Source organism: Arvicola amphibius, chromosome X, assembly GCF_903992535.2.
Source record: "Arvicola amphibius chromosome X, mArvAmp1.2, whole genome shotgun sequence".
Classification (NCBI taxonomy): Eukaryota; Metazoa; Chordata; class Mammalia; order Rodentia; family Cricetidae; genus Arvicola; species Arvicola amphibius.
In genome coordinates, this window is record NC_052065.1 from 6,776,874 (window position 1) to 6,796,905 (window position 20,032).

The window sequence follows — 20,032 nt, forward strand, 5'->3', positions numbered from 1 at the left end:
TACCTCTGTGCATTTTTAGTTCATTTACTTACTGCTAACTTCATCCTCATGTAATAGAATTTTTGCTGACACTATCACATTTTTCCTTTCAGGAAAGCTGTATATAGGATGTAGAATTTGCTAATAAACTTGCTTGTAGCAGCAGTCAACTTGTGGAAGCACGCTCTATCCCCAACTTTACTATCTTCTCTAACTTCTCATCCTGGTCCTGTCTCTGTCTCTCAGGAACCTGCCAGTAGAAAACCACCTGCCATCGTAGGACAACTCATTCCTCAATATGGACCCCAGACTTTGGGAGGACTATTTGCAAGAACAGGAAGCGTAAGTATGGCTATAGCATAGAGAAAACTAAGAGAAGCCAGGCTGAGGGACTGCCTGAAGGAAGAGGCAGAAGGGGTTGGGAGTGCAATAACATAGGACAGTGGGATTCTAAACAGCTCCTTCTCTTCCTTCATGTGCTTCTGTTGCTTTTGTATTCTAGTTCTTGGGGTGTATTGCTAAAGCACTTAGAAGAGGCTTTATTTTCAATCAAGAAGTCTGCCTTTGCTTTTCTGCAAATATTTCCATTAATTTTAAGATATAAAAATATATACTTGAGAGTTTCAACACAAAATATATTCTGATACGGTCAAATGTGTTTCATATTGATGGGTTTGAGCTGTTCATGTAGACATAGTATTTCTTAGATCCCTACTATGCATATTATTGGCTCTAATCTGATACCCTCATAAATGTGGTCAGTCTAATCCAAAACAAACAGAGCTACGATGGTAAAAAATAAAGTTCTAAACATGAGGGAGAGAACAAACTGAAGGAAAGGAAGCAGCTTAAGATCTCGAATCATTTTTTTCTTTGTGATGCCTCAGGGAATAAGAACACTGAATCATTAAAATAAAAATTGTGTGTATATATACTTTCAAACACAGTCACACACACACACACACACACACACACACACACACACATACACACATATAAAACTATTATGAAATCACCTAAAGGACTCTTATCTGTATAGTATGTGCTTGAATTTGGACAAGAAACTAAGTCATTTCTCCATACATTGGTCCCTCTTTGAAAGCCCCAGCAAGGCCTCGATTTTAATCTCCAATGAAGTCCAGGGTAGTCAGGATGTTTCTATGAGCCAAATACCAATTCTTACGTGTCTTGCGTTTTAAGTTTGAAATATCTTCTTGGCAGTGGCCTCTGTCAGCTTTGTGGCTGTTCTGTCGCTAGGTGGGTTTGGAAGTAGTCAGTTGTCATGTGCTCTCCTTAAATCCTCAGATCACTGGCTGGAGCACAGGCCTACACCAGGTGATAGCCATTCCTCTTTCAACAATAGTGTCTTTGAGGAAATGAAAGAACGCTCTTTCAGATATTAGCATCCTTACACGTTTAGATGATGTTAGGAGTCTGTACATCCTTAGTTGGTGTCCTGTCTGTAATTTATGCACGCTGAAAAACAGGTTTGAAAAGGTATCATCCCTAGAATGCATATCTACTTAGACTGTGAAACCCTTTTGTGAATATTTCTGATAACTCATAGTGTTTTGTTGTTTACCTCCTGCTGCTTTGGGAATAGTCCCTTGACCGTAGAATTTTTATGTGACTGTTTCTGAGAGCTGTGTTTACATGTGACTGTCTCTTGTATTGCATAGGGTTAAAACTTATTCTAATGTGGAGTTCAAATTTTTTTCAAAAATAGAACATGTAAAAGATTCTTTTGGTTTGTATTGTTGTCACGTTTTAATGCTGTCAGGCTGTTACAGTTTGCCTTTAGGAGAGCTTTTTGCCTGTCATTTTTGCATATCTGAGTCTTTGACAGTGCCCTAATGTGTATATTTTAAAGTCATTTTCACGGTTTTGTATGCTTTGTGATCCCCCTTGTCTCAGTGATATCCCTTGTATGTCCTTTATTTGATTCTTTGTTCAGCGCTTCATTTGTTCATTGGTCCTGTCTGTCCAGAACTCACGAATTTCCTTTTTGTCTACTGATGTCTGCCTCCCATGAGCTGCATGCTCTGACCAACAGTGGTTGAAGTTTTCTCCTGATTATTTTTATCCTGTGTTTCTCATTTTCTTCCTTAACCTTTGCACGTCCACATTGCCTTCCCTTCTTTTCTCCTTCTGCTCCCTTTCCCATCTTTTCTTGTTGCTTATTTCCTTCTCCTGCATCTGATTTGACCTGTGTCTCCTCCCCTTCTGCTTCTTCTTCTGAGTCCTCCTCCTACCATGATTCCTTCCCTGTAACATCTGTCCATTCTTTCTTTGTCCTTTAATCATTACATCTCTTTCCCCATTTCCTACCGCTTTGCTCGATATTAGCACCTTTCCATTCGTTCCTTCTTCTTTTTCATCCTTCCATATTTTCCGTGTATCTCTCTTTTCCATTAAAAAATTCTAAATTTTTTTTTCAAGGCAGGAAAACCTTCCTCACATTTTTTCCTCTTCTGATTTTTTCTTTATTTTCTTTTCCTTCCTTCCTTCCTTCCTTCCTTCCTTCCTTCCTTCCTTCCTTCCTTCCTCCCTTCCTTTCTTTCCTTTTGTGTTTCTTTCTTTTGTTCTTTCGTCCTTTCTTTGAATTTTTCGTCCTTCTTTTACATCCTTTTTTCTTTCTTCCCTTTCCATCCAAAGTTAGTTTTCTATATATTTTGCTTTGTAGATTATCATTAATATCATCATCATCATCATTTATGTTACTTTTATTTGCTTTTACAGATAGGACTGTCCATGTCCTCCTTGATTTGGTGGACGTCCTTGTACAGATTAGGGTGCTCTCAAACTAACAGCGTTCCTCCTATTTCTGCTTCAGGACACCTCATTTTCAAGTTCACAGCTGGCTTCCTGGCTAGATTTCCTTTTCGAAAAGTCACTCCAATTTCTCCTTTCACAATTCTGTATTTTGCACCCTTTGTCTTACTCTTCTTCCTATTACTCCTTTTCTACTGCCTTTCTTCCATTTGTGCCTCTTCTCTGTCCCGTTTCCCTTCAGTTTCCCCCTCTTCACCATACTTCCCACATTCCCTCACTCCTTTTTTCTCTTTTTTAAAATATTTATTTATTTATTATGTGTACAACATTCTGTCTGTATGTATGTCTGGAGGCGAGAAGAGGGCACCAGACGTCATTACAGATGGTTGTGAGCCACCATGTGATTGCTGGGAATTGAACTCAGGACCTTTGGTAGAGCAGGCAGTGCTCTTAACCTCACAGCCATCTCTCCAGCCCTTCTCTTTTTTATTGATTTAATTGAACTCTAATTTTTCTTAGCTCCCCTCCCTCCCTACTTCTCCCTTCCCCTTCAACCCTCCGCCATGGTCACCATGCTCCCAAATTATTCAGGAGTGTTTGTCTTTTTCTATTTCCCATGTATATTAGGTCCATATTTATTGTCCCTCTTAGGTTCCTCATTGTTTTCTATGTTCTCTGGGACTGTGATTTGTAGGCTGATTTTCTTAGATTTGTGTTTAAAAACCACTTACGAGTGAGTATATATGATAATTGTCTTCCTGGGTCTGGGTTATCTCTCTCCATATAATGTTTTCTAGCTCCATCCATTTGCCTGCAAATTTCAAGATATCGTTGTTTTTTTTTTTTTTCTGCTAAGTATTACTACATTGTGTAATTGTACCACATTTTCCGTATCCATTCTTCAGTCAAGAGGCATTTAGGTTGTTTACAGATTCTGGCTATCGCAAATAATACTGTTATGAACATAGCTGAGGACATGTTCTTGTGGCACGATTGAGCATCCTTTCGATATATACCCATAAGTGGTATTGCTGGGTCTTGAGCAAGCTTGTTTTTTTAATTTTCTGAGACATTGCCATACTGATATCCAAAGGGGCTGTACCAACTTGCATTCCCACCAGCAATGCAGGAGTGTTTCCTTTACCCCACAACCTCTCCAGCCTAAGTTTTCATAAGTGTTTTTGATCTTGGCCTTTCTTACAGGTGTCAGATTGAATCTCAGAGTTGTTTTGATTTGCCTTTCTCTGATGACTAAGGATGTTGAGCTTTTCCAAGTTCCTTTCTGGCATTTTAGATTCCTCTGTTGAGAGTTCTATGTTTGGGTTTATACCCTTTTTATTCTTGCGTTATTTCTTTTTTTTTTTGATTTTTTTTCCAGTTTATTTATTTTTTATTAAAAATTGCCATCTCTTCCCCTCCTCCTCCCCCTTCCCTTGCCTCCCCTCCACCCACACCCCCACTCCCTCCCTCTTGAGGCCAAACAGCCATCAGGGTTCTCTACACTATGTTGAGACCAAGGTCCTCACAACTCCCCCCAGGTCCAGGAAGGTGAGCAACCGAACTGACAAGGCTCACACAGAGCCCGTCCATGTCGTAGAGACCAAGCCCATCGCCATTGTCCTTGGCTCCTCGGTCAGCCTCCACCATCAGCCACCCTCAGAGAGTCCAATTTGGTCTCATGTTCCATCAGTCCCATTCCAAGTGGATTTGGTGGTCTCCCATTAGTTCTGTCCTGCCGTCTCAGTGGGTGAACGCATCCCTCATGGTTCTGACTTTCTCATGATCTCTCTCCATCCGCTCCTCATCAGAACTTTGGGAGCTCAGTCCGGTGCTCCAATGTGGGGCTCTGTCTCTATCTCCATCCATTGCCAGGTGAAGGTTAAGGCTCACAGTGAGCCCGTCCATGCTGTAGAGTTCACATTCATTGCCGTTGTCCTTGGTTTCTCAGTCCTCCTCCACCGTCAGCCACATTCAGAGAGCCCGGTTTGGTCCCCTGTTCTATCAGTTCCATTCCAACTGGACTTGGTGGTCTCCCGTTAGATGTGTCCCACCGTCTCAATGGGTAAACACACTCCTCACGGTCCTGACTTCCTTGCTCATGATCTCCCTCCTTTTGCTCCTCATCGGGACCTTGGGAGCTCAGTCCGGTGCTCCTATGTGGGGCTCTGTCATTTTCTCCATCCAATGCCAGGTGAAGGTTCTATGGTGATATGCAAGATATTCATGAGTATGGCAATAGGATCTGCCCATTTCTGGCACCCTCTCCTCAGCTGCCCAAGGACCTAGCTGGGGGCGTCTTCCTGGACACCTGGGAACCCCTCTAGAGTCAAGCCTCTGCCAACCCTAGAATGGCTCCCTTAAGTAAGATATATAATTCCTTGTTCCCATATCCACCCTTCCTATATCCCAACCATCCTATTCCCCCAAGCTCTTCCCATCCTCCACTTCACACTTTTCTCACCCCATCCCCCTCCCCCCATCCCACCCCACCCCTATGTTCCCATTTTTTGTCCGGCAATCTTGTCTACTTCCAGTATCCAGGAGGATAACTATATGTTTTTCTTTGGGTTCACCTTCTTATATAGCTTCTCTAGGATTTTTACGAATTATAGGCTCGATGTCCTTTATTTATGGCTAGAACCCAATTATGAGTGAGTACATCCCATGTTCATCTTTTTGGGCCTGGGTTACCTCACTCAGGATGGTGTTTTCTATTTCCATCCATTTGCATGCAAAATTCAAGATGTCATTGTTTTTTACCGCGGAGTAGTATACTAGCATGTATATATTCCACACTTTCTTCAACCATTCTTCCACTGAAGGGCATCTAGGTTGTTTCCAGGTTCTGGCTATTACAAATAATGCTGCTATAAACATAGTTGAACAGATGCTTTTGTAATATGTTTGGGCATCTCTTGGGTAAATTCCCAATAGTGGGATTGCTGGGTCCTGGGGTAGGTGGATCCCAAATTTCCTGAGAAACCTCCATACTGCTTTCCAAAGCGGTTGCACAAGTTTGCATTCTCACCAGCAATGGATGAGTGTACCCCTTACTCCACATCCTCTCCAGCAAAGGCTATCATTGGTGTTTTTGATTTTAGCCATTCTGACAGGTGTAAGTTGGTATCTTAACGTTGTTTTGATTTGCATTTCCCTGATTGCTAAGGAGGTTGAGCATGCCCTTAAGTGTCTTTTGGCCATTCGAACTTCTTCTGTTGAGAATTCTCTGTTCAGTTCAGTGCCCCATTTTTTAATTGGGTTCATTAGCATTTTAAAGTCTAGTCTCTTGAGTTCCTTATATATTTTGGAGATCAGACCTTTGTCTGTTGTGGGGTTGGTGAAGATCTTTTCCCAGTCAGTAGGCTGCCTTTTTGTCTTAGTGACAGTGTCCTTTGCTTTACAGAAGTTGCTCAGCTTCAGGAGGTCCCATTTATTCAATGTTGCCCTTAATGTCTGTGCTGCTGGGGCTATACGTAGGAAGCGGTCTCCTGTGCCCAAATGTTGTAGAGTACTTCCCACTTTCTCCTCTAACAGGTTCAGTGTGTTCAGATTGATATTGAGGTCTTTAATCCATTTGGACTTGAGTTTTGTGCATGATGATAGACACGGATCTACTTTCATTCTTCTACAGGTTGACATCCAGGTATGCCAGCACCATTTGTTGAAGATGCTTTCTTTCTTCCATTGTGTGCTTTTAGCTCCTTTATCAAAAATCAGGTGTTCATAGGTTTGTGGGTTAAGATCTGGGTCTTCTATTCGATTCCATTGGTCGACTTCTCTATTTTTATGCCAATACCAAGCTGTTTTCAATACTGTAGCTCTGTAATAGAGTTTGAAGTCAGGGATGGTAATGCCTCCAGAAGTTCCTTTATTGTATAAGATTGTTTTGGCTATCCTGGGTTTCTTGTTCTTCCATATAAAGTTGATTATTGTCCTCTCAAGATCTGTGAAGAATTTTGATGGGATCTTTAAGGGGATTGCATTAAATCTATAGATTGCCTTTGGTAGTATTGCCATTTTTACTATGTTGATCCTCCCAATCCAAGAGCAAGGGAGATCCTTCCATTTTCTGGTATCCTCTTCAATTTCTTTCTTCAAAGACTTAAAGTTCTTGTCAAATAGGTCTTTCACTTCCTTGGTTAGAGTTACCCCAAGATATTTTATGTTATTTGTGGCTATCGTGAAAGGTGAAGCTTCTCTGATTTCTTTCTCTGCTTCCTTATCCTTTGTATATAGGAGGGCGACTGATTTTTTGGAGTTGATCTTGTATCCTGCCACGATACTAAAGGAGTTTATCAGCTGTAGGAGTTCTTTGGTGGAGTTTTTCGGGTCGCTTATGTACACTATCATATCATCTGCAAATAATGAAAGTTTAACTTCTTCCTTTCCAATTCGAATCCCCTTGAAAACCTTGTTTTGTCTTATTGCTATTGCTAGAACTTCAAGCACTATATTGAAGAGATAAGGAGAGAGTGGACAGCCTTGTCGTGTTCCTGAATTTAGTGGGATGGCCTTGAGTTTCTCTCCATTTAATTTGATGTTAGCTGTCGGCTTGCTGTAAATAGCCTTTATTATATTTAGGAATGACCCCTGTATCCCTAATCTCTCCAAGACCTTTATCATAAAGGGGTGCTGAATTTTGTCAAATGCTTTTTCTGCATCTAATGAGATGATCATATGGTTTTTATCCTTCAGTTTATTTATATGATGGATTACATTGATAGATTTTCGTATGTTGAACCAGCCCTGCATCTCTGGGATGAAGCCTACTTGATCATAGTGGATAATTTTTCTAATGTGTTCTTGGATTCTGTTTGCCAGTATTTTATTGAGAATTTTTGCATTGATGTTCATGAGTGAGATTGGCCTGTAATTCTCTTTCTTGGTTAAGTCTTTGTGTGGTTTAGGTATCAGGGTAATTGTAGCTTCATAAAAGGAATTTGGCAATGACTGTTCTGTTTCTATATTATGAAATACCTTAAGGAGTATAGGTATTAGGTCTTCTTGGAAGTTCTGGTAGAATTCTGCATTGAACCCATCAGGTCCTGGGCTCTTTTTGGTAGGGAGGTTTCTGATAACAGTTTCCAATTCTTCGCGACTAACAGGACTATTTAGAGCATTTACCTGGTCCTGGTTTAACTTTGGTATATGGTACTTATCTAAAAAAGTGTCCATTTCTTTTACATTTTCCAATTTTGTGGCATACAGGCTTTTGTAGTAAGATCTAATGATTCTCTGAATTTCCTCTGTGTCTGTGGTTATGTCCCCTTTTTCATTTCTGATCTTATTAATTTGTGTGTTCTCTCTGTGCCGTTTGATTAGTTTGGCTAGGGGTTTGTCAATCTTGTTGATTTTCTCCAAGAACCAGCTTTTTGTTTCATTGATTCTTTGGATTGTTTTCTGTGTTTCTATTTTGTTGATTTCTGCCCTCAGTTTGATAATTTCCAGTCTTCTACTCCTCCTAGGTGAGTCTGCTTCTTTCTTTTCTAAAGCTTTCAGGTGTGCTGTTAAGTCTCCAATGTGTGCTTTCTCCATTTTTTTTTAAGTGGGCACTTAGTGCTATGAATTTTCCTCTTAGCAGTGTCCCATAAGTTTGAGTATGTTGTGTCTTTATTTTCATTAAATTCAAGAAAGACTTTAATTTCTTTCTTTATTTCTTCCTTGACCCAGGTGTGGTTCAGTAGTTGACTGTTCAGTGTCCATGAGTTTGTAGGCTTTCTGGGGGTAGCATTGTTGTTGAATTCTAATTTTAATCCATGGTGATCCGATAAGATGCAGGTGGTTACTAATATGTTTTTGTAACTGTGGAAGTTTGCTTTGTTAAGGAGTATGTGGTCAATTTTCGAAAAGGTTCCATGAGCCGCAGAGAAGAAGGTATATTCTTTCCTGTTTGGGTGGAACGTTCTATAGATGTCTGTTAAGTCCATTTGGTTCATTACCTCTATTAAGTCTCTTAATTCTCTGTTAGGTTTCTGTCGAATTGACCTGTCCATTGGTGAAAGAGTAGTGTTGAAGTCTCCCACTATCAGTGTGTTTGGTTTGATGGCTGTCTTGAGTTCTAGTAATGTTTCTTTTATATAAATGGGTGCTTTTGTATTAGGGGCATAGATATTCAGGATTGAGACTTCATTCTGATAGATTTTTCCTGTAATGAGTATAAAGTGTCCCTTTCCATCTCTTCTGATTGATTTTAGTTTGAAGTCAACTTTGTTAGAAATTAGTATGGCTACACCCGTTTGTTTCTTAGGTCCATTTGCTTGATAAACCTTTTCCCAACCCTTTACTCTGAGTAGATGTCTGTCTTTGTGGTTGAGGTGTGTTTCTTGTAAACAGCAGAATGTTGGATCCTGTTTTCGTATCCAATCTCTTAGCTTGTGCCTTTTTATAGGTGAATTGAGTCCATTGATATTAAGTGATATTAATGACCAGTGGATGTTAACTCTGGTTGTCATTTTTTATTTGGTAGTAGAGATTGTGTGTTTCCTTTCTTCGCGATGTGCTGGTAAAGGGTCGCTAGATGTCTGAGTTATTTTGGGCAATGCTGGACTCCTTTGTTTGTGAATTTCCTTCTATTACTTTCTGTAAGGCTGGATTTGTGGTTATGTATTGTTTAAATTTGTTTTTATCCTGGAATATTTTGTTTTCTCCATTTATACTGAATGAAAGCTTGGCTGGGTATAGTAATCTGGGCTTGCATCCATGGTCTCTTAGTTTCTGCAAAACATCTATCCAGGACCTTCTGGCTTTCATGGTTTCCATAGAGAAGTCAGGTGTTAGTCTGATAGGTTTACCATTATATGTTACTTGACGTTTTTCCTTTGCAGTTCTTAATATTCTTTCTTTATTCTGTATGTTTTGTGTTTTGATTATAATATGGCGAGGGGATGTTTTTTTTTTTTGATCCAGTCTATTTGGTGTTCTGTAAGCTTCTTGAACCTTAATAGGAATATCTTTTTTTAGGTTTGGGAAGTTTTCTTCTATAATTTTATTAAATATATTTTCTGAACCATTGAGCTGTATTTCTTCTCCTTCTTCTACGCCTATTATTCTTAGGTTTGGTCTTTTTATTGTGTCCCAGATTTCCTGAATGTTTTGTGATGAGGATTTGTTGGATTTGCTGTTTTCTTTGATCAGTGCATTTATTTTCTCTATGGTATCTTCAGAATCTGAGATTCTTTCTTCTATCTCTTGTATTCTGTTGGTTATGCTTGTTTCTGTAGTCTCTGTTCGTTTACATAGATTTTCCAAATCCAGTTGGCCCTCGGGTTGTGTTTTCTTCCTTGCCTCCATTTCAGTTTTCAAGTCTTGCACTGTTTCCATTATCTGTTTGATTGTTTTTTCTTGGTTTCCTAGGATATCATTTACGGATTTACTCAATTCTTCAAACTTTTTGTTATTCTTCTCGTCCATTTCCTTAAGGGAGTTTTTCACCTCCTGTTTAAGGGACTCTATCACTTTCATAAAGTCAATTGCTTCTACTTCTTCTTGATTAGTGTGTTCAAGTCCTCCTGTTATAAGTTCGCTGGGTTCTGGTGCTTTCATGTTGTTTTTCAAATTGTTGGAGGAATTCTTGCATTGGCGCCATTTGTTCCACTGAATAATCCCCTTTGGGTTTTCTTTTAGAAGTTCAATTCACCCCAATGAATTCAATTCACTCACCCCAATGAATGATGGATCCTCTGGCAGACTGTCAGGTCTCCTTGCAGGCAAAACAGCTCACTGACAAAGGGCCTACCTTGCTGCAGGCAGTCTGTTGAAGGAGGGGACCTCCCACCGGCCTGGGTGCACTCAATTCCAGGTCCCCAGCGCCCAAACAGGCTGAGCTGTGGGATTTTGTGGCCCCAGAGATGGGAGGATGAGGCGGGGGGGGGGAGGGGGGGAAGGATTCTGGGTGCAAGCTGGGAAGGGACAGGAAGAGAGAGGCAGTATCTGGGGAGAATAACCCCTGCAGGAAGAGCAGGAAGTGTGCATGTGGCGGGGAAGGAAGGGGGGAAGTTGTGGAATGTCGATGGTCCCTCTCTGGGCAGCTGCCCGGTTCTGGCACTCACTCCTCACTCACCCCAAAGAATGATGGATCCTCTGGCAGACTGTCAGGTCCCCTTGCAGGCCAAGCAGCTCCTTCTTGCGTTATTTCTGTTTTGATGCTCATTGTCTTTATTTCTTTGTGTATTTTTGAGATCAGACATCTGTCTGATGTGGAGTTGGTGAAAATCTTTTCCCATTCTGAAGGCTGTCGATTTGTCTTGTTGACCGTGTCATTTGCTTTACGGAAGGTTTTCAGTTTCAGGAGGTCTCAATTATTAATTGTTTCTCTCAGTGTCTGTGCTACTGGGATTATATTTAGGGAGTGGTTTCCTGTGCCAATGCATTCAAGTGTACTTTCCACTTTCTTTTTCATAATTTTCAGTATTTCTGGTGTTATGTTGAGGACTTTGATCCATTTGGAGTTTAGTTTTTTCCATGGTGATCGTTATGGATCTATTTTCATTCTTCTACATGTTGTTATCCAGTTATGGCAGCACCATTTTTTAAATATTTTTTCTTTGTCAAAAAATCATGTGTTCCTCGATGCATGGATTAATATTCTTGTCTTCAATTTTGTTCCATTGGTCCTCCTATCTCTTTTTAGGGCAACGCCAGGCAGTTTTTAGTACTGTACCTCTGTAGTAGAGTTTGAAATCAGGGATTATGATGCCTCCAGAATTTCTTTTATTGCACAGGATTGCTTTCCCTATCTTCGGTTTTTTGCTTTTCCATATGAAGTTAAGTATTATTCTTTTGAGGTCTGTGAGGAATTTTTCTGGGATTTTGCTAGGAATTGCATTGAATCTATAGATTTCTTTTGGTAAGATTGCCATTTTTACTATGTTAATTCTACCTACCCAAAAGCATTGGAGATCTTTGCATTTTCTGGTGTCTTCGTTAATTACTTTCTTCAAAGATTTAAAGATCTTGCCATACAAGTCTTCCACTTTTTTCGTTAGAGTTAATCCTAGCTATTTTATGCTTTTGTGGCTATTGTAACGGGTGATGTTTCTCTGATTTCTGTTTCAGCCCATTTACCACATGTATTTAGGAGTGCTACTGATTTTTTTGAGTTAACCTTTTATCCTGCTATATTACTAAAAGTGTTTATGAGTTGTAGAAGTTCCATGGTAGAAATTTGTGTTTTCTTATGTACACTATCCTATCATAAACACACAGTGAGTGTTTGACTTCTTTCAGATTTGTATCCCCTTGGTCTCCTTCTGTTTTCTCAATGCTTTGATTTTCTCTTTATTTAGTTTCATGATGGCTGTTGGCTTGCTGTATATTGCTTTTATTATATTTTATTTATTTGTTTATTTATTTATTTATTTATTTATTTATTTATTATGTATACAATATTCTGTCTGTGTGTATGTTTGCAGGCCAGCAGAGTGCACCAGACCCCATTACAGATGGCTGTGATCTACAATATGTTTGCTGGGAATTGAACTCAGGACCTTTGGAAAAGCAGGCAATGCTCTTAACCGCTGAGCCATCTCTCCAGCCCCCGTATATTGCCTTTATTATATTTAGATATGCTCCTTTTATCCCTACCAGTCTTGCTGCAGAGATGGAAACACCGGGTGAAGATGTGCAGTCAGGATATCAGGCTCTGTGAACAAGATACAGTGCTGGGATTGTTAATAGGTATTCCATCGCCTTTGTGATAAACTGGACGGATGTGTGACTCAGTCCTGTTGGTCATTCAAAGATAAGAATTGTACAGGTTGGCAGATCCATCATGTGGTCCATACACATCTAGTATGTGGAGCGCTCATCTGCTCAGGCTCATTTACCCTTATTTTCCTGCCATCAGTTGTCCGCACCGATGGCATCTACCCCGTGATTTCATTTCCTCGACAGTCACACTCTCTCTGAGTTGTTCTTCTACTCTTTCTGCGTTTGTTCTGTGTGTGTTTTGTGAATTTGACATGGGAGTTGGCTCACTTGTTTTAGTCGTTTCTCATTTCCTAAGCCTGTTTGGCCAGTGCAAGTGATGTTGTAAAGAATTAAGATTGTGATACCCACTCACCTGCCTCTATTCTGATGCCTTGTTATGCAAACATCTTTACTTTTTCCTCAATAACCACCCAAGTTGCTGCTTCTGTTTTTCTGTCTTCTGTGCATCAGTCTATGAGTTCTTGGCAGGTGAGTGGTGTTTGTCAGGGTTTTTGTATGCTTTTCTCTTCAAATTTGTAAGTCTCTCTTCCCCAGCTCTTATGATTGGCTGGGTTTGTAAATGAATACACCATGGAATCATGAAAATACCAGCCCATATCCTAATTATTATAAGGAAAGAAATTATATTTCCATGAAAGCCAGAGTTGAAGGATTAAAGTAGACCATGAAAACACAGGGGATTTTGCAAAACTCTGTGTTAATGGTCAGGAGATCAGGGGTATAAATAGTTCAGCTGATTGAACATCGGACAAAGAGAGCCACTAGAGCTACCTGTGTGACTTGAAAACTATGTCCCTTCATTTGTCCTTGAGAGCAGGTCTCTTTAGTTTTCCCAATTTGGCCTCACGTTTCTGGACTATAAGCTGTCTTCCTCCTCCAGTGTTTCAGGTTTCTGGGATACAGGACATTTTGACATTTCTAATGTAAGGTTTCCTTTCTATTTATATAAATGGAGTAAAGAGAGCTACAGTGGGGTTTCAAAGTTTCAGGTTGTATGTAGATCCATTTTATTTCAGACCTGTGCCAAACTCTACATGGGAGAAGCTGTTTTGTGAGTGTGGTTAATTATAGCTGCTACTTTATGTCTTTTCTTTTCACTTCAAGCCTATGTATGTATGTACGTATGTATGTGTGTATGCATCTGTGAGTGTACGTATGTGTATGTGTGTATGTATACATACATCACGTGCATCGATTTTTTTGGTGTTGAGAGAGAGCCTAGGTTCTTTTCCTTCTGAACCTTGTGTCTTCTAACTTTTCCCATCGAAGTCCAGCATTTCAGACCCAAACATGTTTAGAATATTTTTAATGTATTTCTTTCTTTTATCCTTTTTTTTTTTTTTTTGGTTTTTCGAGACAGGGTTTCCCTGTAGTTTCTAGAGCCTGTCCTGACCCTGGTATTGAACTTTACTTGCCTGCGGTTTTCTCTTTGACACAGATGTATGACGAATGAATTTAATTCCTGGTCTAAGGCCAGGCACACTCTTAACAAGGCCAGAAGTATCCTGGATTCAGGCCTTAAGAGGGGCGGTATCTTAGGTCCTGAGAACCAGTCTTCCCATCGTGAGAGGCAGTGCTTATCATTCCAATAGCCTTTGTGCACTCAGCATGGGTCTCAGTTGCAATATTCTGTGTTACCTTTGTGCTTTTTTAGTGGAGCGACTTACTGCTAACTTTGCCCTCTTGTAATAGAATTTTTGCTGATACCGTCCCCTTTTTCCTTTCAGGAAAACTGTGTATAGGATGTAGGATTTCCTAATAAACCTGCTTGTACCAACAGTCAACTTGTGTTAGCATGCCTGATCCCAAACTTTACTATCTTCTCTAACTTCTCATCCTCTGGTCATCTCTCTCTCTTTCAGGAACTATTCAGTAGAAGACATATTGCCATTGCAGGACAACCGATCTTTACATATACACCCCAACCTACAGGAAGAGGAGGAGGAGGAGTGTATGCAAGTACAGGAGTAAGTATGGCCATAATAGAGAGAAAAGTAAGAGAAGCCAGGCTGAGGGACTGCAGAAGGAAGAGGCAGAAGGTTGGGAATACAATCACATAGGGCAGCAGGATTTTAAAGAGCTCTTTCTCTTTCCTCAGGTGCTTCTATTGCTTTTGTATTCTAGTTCTTGGGGTGTATTACTAAAGCACTTAGAAAGAGCCCTACTTTCAATCAACAAGTCTGCTTTTGGTCACTTGAAAGTGTTTCAATAAATTTAAAGACATGAGAACATGTGTTGAGAGTTTCAAGACAGAATATTTCCTAACAGGGTCAAATTTGTTTCATATTGATGGGTTGTGTAGTGAGGAGCTGCAGGCAGGTTTGCTTTTCATCCTGCCCAGCCCCCGGCTGCCTGGCTAGCTTATGCCTCAAAATAGCAACACACAAAACTGTATTCATTTAAACACTGACTGGTCCATTAGTTCCAGCCTCTTATTGTCTAATTCTCACATCTTGATTAACCCATTTCTAATAATCTGTGTAGCACCACAAAGTGGTGTCTTAAAGATTCAGCATGTCTGACCTGGTGGCTGGCTTCAAGGCGACTGTCCCAGAGATGAGAGGCATGGCATCTGCCCGAGGCATCTGCCTCACTCCCAGCATCCTGTTCTATCTACTCCACCCACCTATTTTCTAACCTATCAGGCCAAGCAGTTTCTTTATTAATTAACCAATGAAATGATCAGATAGATAGAAGACACACCTACATCAGGTTTGAGCTGTCTATGTAAACACAAAATTGCATAGACCTATAGTATGCATATAATTTACCTGTAATCTGATATCCTCATAAATGTGGTCAGTCTAGTCCAACATAAACAAGAATACACAGGCAAAAATTAAAATTTTAAACAAGAGGGAGACAAGGGATTAAAGAACAGAAAGCAGCTTAAGATCTCAAATTATTTTTTCTTTGTGATGCCTCACAGCACAAGAATAGTGAATCATTAAAATTAAAAAATATATTGTGTATATATACTTATACATATATGTACATGTGGATGTACATATGTTACAGTTAGGAAATCATGAAAATTTCTCTTACCTCTATTATATTTGCCTGGATTTTGACAAGAAAGTAAGTTACTTCTCCATACATTAGGTCTCAGAGAAAGCTCCAGACAGGCCTAGCTCTTAACAACCTCCAACCTATTCCAGGGTATTCAGGAAGTTTCCATGAGGAAAATCACAATTGTTACCCATCTTTAGGCTAATGGTTGAAATACTTTCTCAGCAGTGGCCTAGGTTTGCTCTGTGGCTGTTCTGTCACTAAACGGTTGTTTTGGAAGGAGTCAATTGTCATGTGCTCTCCTCAGACTCTCAGACAGCTGGCTGGAGCACAGGCCTGAATCACCTGCACCAGATTATATCCATTTCTTTTTTTTAGCAGTGGTGTCTTTGACGAAATGAAAGAATGCTATTTGAAAAATTAGATTTCAAACACATTCAGGTAATGCTAAACTGTCTGTACAGAATGGTCTTTATTTGCTCTCCTGTCTGTAATTTATTTACGTTGAAAAGCAGGCATACAAAGATCCTGAGAATGCATGTCTACTGAGATTTTAAAAACCCTTTTGTGAGTATTTGTGATAACTCGTAGAGTTTTGTCATTTTGTCTGCTGCTGCTTTGGAAATAGGCACCTGACTGTAGAAATCATATGTGCCTTTTTCTGAGAGCTGTGTTTACGAGTGACTGTCTCTTGTATAGCATAGGGTTAAAGCTTAATCTAAAGCGAGGTTCAGTTTCTGGCAGGATGGAATATGTCAAAGATTTTGTTGGTCTGTATTCTTGTCAACTCTTAATGCTGTCAGGCTATTAAGGTTTGCATTTAGGAGAGGTTTTGGTCAGTGATTATTTTACATATGTGAATCCTTGACAATGTCCTAATGTGTATGTCATCAGTTGAGGCCATTTACACTGCTTTATATGCTTTCTGATCCCCCACTGAGGCCTCTTGTTCTGTTCTCTTTGTCTAAAAGTCACAGCTTTTGAAGTCACAGCTGTGCTTCAGTGTTCCTCTCTTCGTCCTCTCTGTATATTTGCAGACTGTGCTTCAGAGTTCCTCTGAGGTTGTGGTAGAGTGGAGTGTTTGGAGGCAGTTTGGGACTTGTTAGCTTATAGCGTCCAGTTGTTGGGATGGAGCCCGGGATTTTACCCTGGTCTGGAGGGCCTAGACTTTGGGTTCTCCCACTAGATGCCTAGTCACTCACCTCTTTGATTTCTCTCTGTGTAGTTACATTACAGCCTGTGTTTCAGAGTTCCTCTGAGGTCTTGGGGGGGATAGGAGGTCTTGGGGTTAGAGTGTAACTTGTAGCTTACAGGGTCCAGTTGATGGGATGGTTCTCTTAGAGCAGCATAACTGCAGGAAGATTCCATACTGGCTGGCTAGGGAGCTGAGTAAGTTGGGAGAAGGGGCTGGAGGTTTTGCCCTGTAATGGAGAGCCTAGAGAGTGGGGTACCCCACTGTTTAGGTGGTAACTCACCTAATGATCCTCTCTGTGTATTTGCAGCCTGTGTTTCAGAGTTCCTCTGAGGTCATGGGGGATAGGAGGGTTTGGGGGCAGAGTGGAACTTGTAGCTTACAGGGTCTAATTGAAGGATGGGGTGTTGGAGCAGCCCAACTGCAGGTAGCTTGCCTGCTGGCAGACTAGAGAAGCTGTGGCAGTCAGTGGAAGTGCTTGGGGTTTTACCCTTGTATGTAGGTTTAGAGAGTGGGGTACCCTTCTGGGTAGGTTGGCACTCACCTCTGGGATATCTCTGTGTTGTTGCAGTCTGTGTATTTGAGTTCCTCTGAGGTTACGTGGGACAGGAGGGCTTGGGGCAGAGGGTGCCTTGTAGCTTACAAGGTCCCATTGGTGACATCTAGATCTCTGTATTTTTAAGGGTATACTCTTGATGTCAGAGTAGTATAGCTGAGGATATATACCTGTTGAATTTCACGATCCTGGTAGGATCAGGTAATAGTTCATCTGTTTACACTTTTAATAATATGTAAAGGATTATTTTCATCTCTGCTTTTATGTCCAGCACTGGACAGTGTTACTATTAATGTATTTCAGCGTGGCCTCGAACTCACAGATATCCCCTTGCCTCTGCCTCCCTAGTGCTGGATTCAAAAGGCCATTTTTGTTTTCCTGAGAGAACGTAACTTAGAAACTGGCACCTGTGCTGGACTGTCCTGAGCTCATGGTCCACGTGCTGCCTCCTCCATAGTAGTTCCCTTGTAGGTGTGGGCACCATGGCCCAGAAGTATTTTTTCATGCTGTTTTTGCGCTCATCTCTGGTATTCAGGCAGGCCTTTTTCCCATCAGGATTTTTTTAAGCCGTTTGTGCTGTTCTTAGTCTTGCTTCGAACTCATTATGTATTACATAATGTTGTTTCCCGTATGTCCTTACAAATAGATGCTTGCTATGTGTCTATGAGTCGTTCTGGGCTATGAGATGAGGTCTCCTCAATACTTCTGAGGTGTTCTGATTTTGTGTCTCAGCTGTAGGAACATAGACGTTTGCTTGTTTTGGAGGGAACAAAACATTTGTTTTATTCGTCCTCCATATCACCGTGGCAAATGCCATCGTCTGGGCTTCTGTTGTCTGTAGAAGATGGAGGGAATGTTCCGCAGTGATGCATAATAAGAATACGTGCACTAGCTGAAAGAAATATTAGATTAAGAAGACAGTCCATTGAAAGAAAATATTATTACACCCCAAGTACCTGTCGTGCTGCAGGGTGAAAACTGTGGTTGAATGTGTACAGTAAGGATATTGGCCTCTGTGAACGATATACAGTACTGGTGGACTGAAGCCATCTTCCTCCTCCAGTATTCCATAGTTCTTGGATACAGGGTCCTTTGACATTCCCACATGAAAGGGTTCCTCTCAGTTTATGTGGAATGGGGTTAAGAGAACTGCAGTTGAGATCTCTTCTGATAGCAAACTCCTGGCTGCGGGATTTGACAATTCCTGCATATAGCTCCGGAGTTTATGATTTAAAAAGCTGAAATCAGATCCTCCCCTTGTGGACACATCTCATATCTGTCTTGCCTGTGACACTTTGAAGGATGAGGAGAATGAGGAAGATAATACAGGCTCAGAGATGAAGATCCTGTGGGGACACTGTGACCCAGAATACAGCACACGGTTCCTCTCAGACAACTCGGGGCTGCTCTCTTGTTCTGGAGATATGTCCACCAGGTACTGGGACCTGGGGAGCTTCACCCACACTGTGCTCTATCAGGGACATGCCTACCCCGTGTGGGACATGGACATCAGGCGCCTACAGCCTGTATTTTGTCAGTGGGTCCCATGTCTGTCTTACCAGGCTTGGTCCTTTGATTGAACGTACCTGCTGAGGTGTATATGCAGGCCACCAGGCTGACATGGACTGTGTCAAATTCCACCCCAACTCAAAAGACAGACAGATGCCTTTGTGTTTCAAAGTCTCAGTTTGTGTATCCAGCACCATTTTATTTCAGATCTGTGTCAAATTCTACTCAAAAGAAGCTGTTTTTTGAGTGTGGTCATTTATGGCTGCCATTTAATGTACTTTCTTGGCAGTGAAAGCCTACATACTTAAGTATTTATATATAAATTGTGTTTATAGTTGTTTGCATATATTCATACAGCACATGTATTGATTTTTCAGTGCTTGAGAGATAGCCAACATGCTTCTCCTTCTGACGCTGGCCTCTTCTTCCTGTGCTTCCTGAGTTCCAGGTTTTCATGCCAATGGACCGTTATAAATATATCATTTGTATTTCTATCTTTTTTTCATTCTTCTGACCCTGTTCTTCCTCTTGACTTGTCAGAAGCTTTCTCTGAGACTCAGATGTGCAGAGAAGGAACTTAATTCTTGGTCTAAAACTAGACACACTCTTGAGAAGGCCAGGAGTGGCCTGAAGGCAGGACCTAACAGGGACGCTATCACTTGGTCCTGAGAACCCAGGTCTTCCTATTGTGGAAGGCCATGCTTATCATTCCTATGGCCTCTGTGCACTACTCACATTGCGTCTCCTTTACAATACCCTGTGTTACCTCTGTGCATTTTTAGTTCATTTACTTACTGCTAACTTCATCCTCATGTAATAGAATTTTTGCTGACACTATCACATTTTTCCTTTCAGGAAAGCTGTATATAGGATGTAGAATTTGCTAATAAACCTGCTTGTAGCAGCAGTCAACTTGTGGAAGCACGCTCTATCCCCAACTTTACTATCTTCTCTAACTTCTCATCCTGGTCCTGTTTCTGTCTCTCAGGAACCTGCCAGTAGAAAACCACCTGCCATCGTAGGACAACTCATTCCTCAATATGGACCCCAGACTTGGGGAGGACTATTTGCAAGAACAGGAAGTGTAAGTATGGCTATAGCATAGAGAAAACTAAGAGAAGCCAGGCTGAGGGACTGCCTGAAGGAAGAGGCAGAAGGGATTTGGAGTGCAATAACATATGACAGTGGGATTCTAAACAGCTCCTTCTCTTCCTTCATGTGCTTCTGTTGCTTTTGTATTCTAGTTCTTGGGGTGTATTGCTAAAGCACTTAGAAGAGGCTTTATTTTCAATCAAGAAGTCTGCCTT

General features: G+C 40.9%; 1 long non-coding RNA gene across 1 annotated transcript in view; it reads left to right on the forward strand.

Annotated features, from left to right (window-relative positions):
* Window positions 1-227: 227 nt before the first annotated feature.
* LOC119805289 overlaps window positions 228-20,032 on the forward strand; it is a 54,495-nt gene continuing 34,690 nt past the window's right edge. The window contains exons 1-2 of the long non-coding RNA XR_005283884.1: window positions 228-321; window positions 14,322-14,426. This is a non-coding gene — a long non-coding RNA (uncharacterized LOC119805289). The remainder of the gene's footprint in view (window positions 322-14,321; window positions 14,427-20,032) is intronic.